Consider the following 2,336-nt stretch of genomic DNA (forward strand, 5'->3'; position numbering starts at 1 on the left):
GAAAATAGAACATGGTGCAGGCAGAAACAAGAAACCCCAGTGGGACTGAAGTCTAATGATAAAAGAATAAAGACGAGGAATATGGAGGAACATCTGAGACACACAGGAGGAGAGTTCAGTGTGTCTTGAAGCTACGAATCCATGATCACACCTTCAGGTCAGTCCCACTGAGGGCCAGATCTCGTTATCAAAGACTCACTAGGGAAATGTAGTTACAACACAAAATGCCAGTAAACATTAAAATACAATAAACACAAAAATATAATAGCAACAAAAGGATATCTGCTGACTGATAGCCAGTGTGGGTTTCAACCAAACAGATCCACACATCTGGCGCGCATTGAATTAATTGAAGAAATAAGTAATTGCATAGCAAAAAAAGTTTGCTGTGGGACTATTTATAGACCTAAAAAAGTCTTGGACACTATTGACCACAACAGATTAATAGATAAATTGGAAAGGTGTGGTATCAGAGGGGTGGTGCACAATTGGCTGAGAAGCTGTTTAAGTAACAGGCAGCAGTTTGTAATGATAGGTGAACATGAATCGTCATGCATGGATATTACTTGTGGAGTACCCCAGGGGTCGATTTTAGGCCCAAAACGGTTCATTCTGTACTTAAATGATATATGCAAGATATCAAAAAATTCTGAAATTTGTTCTATTTGCTGATGACACGAACATATTTTGATCTGGTGAGAATTCACAGCAGCTTTTGCAGGTGACCAATAGAAATGGAAAAATCAAAACGGTTGTTTGACAAAAAGAAATTATCCTTAAATGTGGACAAAACAAAGCTCATGTTGTTTGGAAAACATATAATAAACACCAAAGTAAAAGTAGTGATTGACAATGTCCAAGTAGAAAATAAATTCCTAGGTGTGATACAAGACCACAAAATCTGCTGGAAACCTCACATAACATGTGCGAGCAAAGCTGGCTGGAGCGTTGCAGTCACGAGAAAAGCAAGACACATTCTGGGTCATAAATCATTGCACCCTCTGTATTGTTCATTTATTTGACCTTATCTGAACTACTGTGTGGTGGTATGGGGTAACGCCTACAACACCAACCTACAACTATTATGTACACTACAAAAAAGAGCCATACAGATAGGCAATAATGTAGGACATTGTGAACACACCAACACGCCATTCTTAAAGTCAAGTGCCTGTTGGTCCGCGGTGGCGTAGCGGTCTAAGCATCGGCTTTGTGTCGATGCAGTTGCCCACTGGGGACTGAGGTTCGCGCCCCGGTCTCGTCAGATCCGACTATGGCCGGACTCGATGAAGCAGCAATCATTGGCAACGCTGTCTTCGGGAGGGGGGCGGAGTCGGCTTGTGTTCGTCATGTGAATGCGTCTCTGTGTGTGTCGGAAAAACAGTGGTTCGGCTTGGAGTCGCCTTGTCACGAAAGTGGGGAGGCGCTTTCCTTCGAGACTGCCGGCCGGAGAGATGCAGTTGGCGAACGCATGCAATACGAGGGTGGGTGGGTGTTTGAATTAAAATAGGGATCAATTGGCCACTAAATTGGGAGAAAAAAGGGAAAAATCAGAAATAAATTAAAAAAAAAAAAAGTCAAGTGCCTGGAAGTTTGGGGATTTAGGAGAATTTAACACAGCACAAATAATGTTCAAAGCAAGAAACAACCCATCCATCCATCCATTACCCGAACCACTTATCCTGCTCTCAGGGTCGCGGGGATGCTGGAGCCTATCCCAGCAGTCATTGGGCGGCAGGCAGGGAGACACCCTGGACAGGCCGCCAGGCCATCACAGAAACAATCTACTATACAACATGTCCTCGGCTAGAGAAGGGGAATATGATTTGAGAGGGAAATCAAACTTAAAGAAATGATGTGTTCGTACAACTATGAAGAGCGTGGCCATTCCAGTCTGGTAGCGTTGGGCTAGTGTAGGTGGCGAGCGCTCGCAGCGTGTGGCTAGTTAGCAAGAGCCCGGGATAGCTGATTAGCTCAGTGTTCTGTTGCTAAGGGACCACTCGAAGACACACGTCTGTTAGCATACGCTTCTTTACTTGAACCACCCACGTCACACTCCCTTCTCCCCTCTTACAGTCACTTACATCCTATCTTGTCCTCTAGCTCCCCCTACTGTCCTACAACTGCATCAACACAAGACGTCACACTCAGACAGGCGACAGACAACGAGATGGGGATTTCCACACTGCTGCTTTGCTCTACCACACATAACATCGACCACACGACACCAGGTCTCCACGGCACCACAGGAAAATCGTGACCTGCACCACCGGGTTGCGGTGAGAGCGCCGTCTTGTGGACGTCGGTCGAAGCAGCACTGAAAACAGCTCTACTCT

Source organism: Lampris incognitus, chromosome 3 (assembly GCF_029633865.1).
Source record: "Lampris incognitus isolate fLamInc1 chromosome 3, fLamInc1.hap2, whole genome shotgun sequence".
In the NCBI taxonomy this organism is placed as follows: domain Eukaryota; kingdom Metazoa; phylum Chordata; class Actinopteri; order Lampriformes; family Lampridae; genus Lampris; species Lampris incognitus.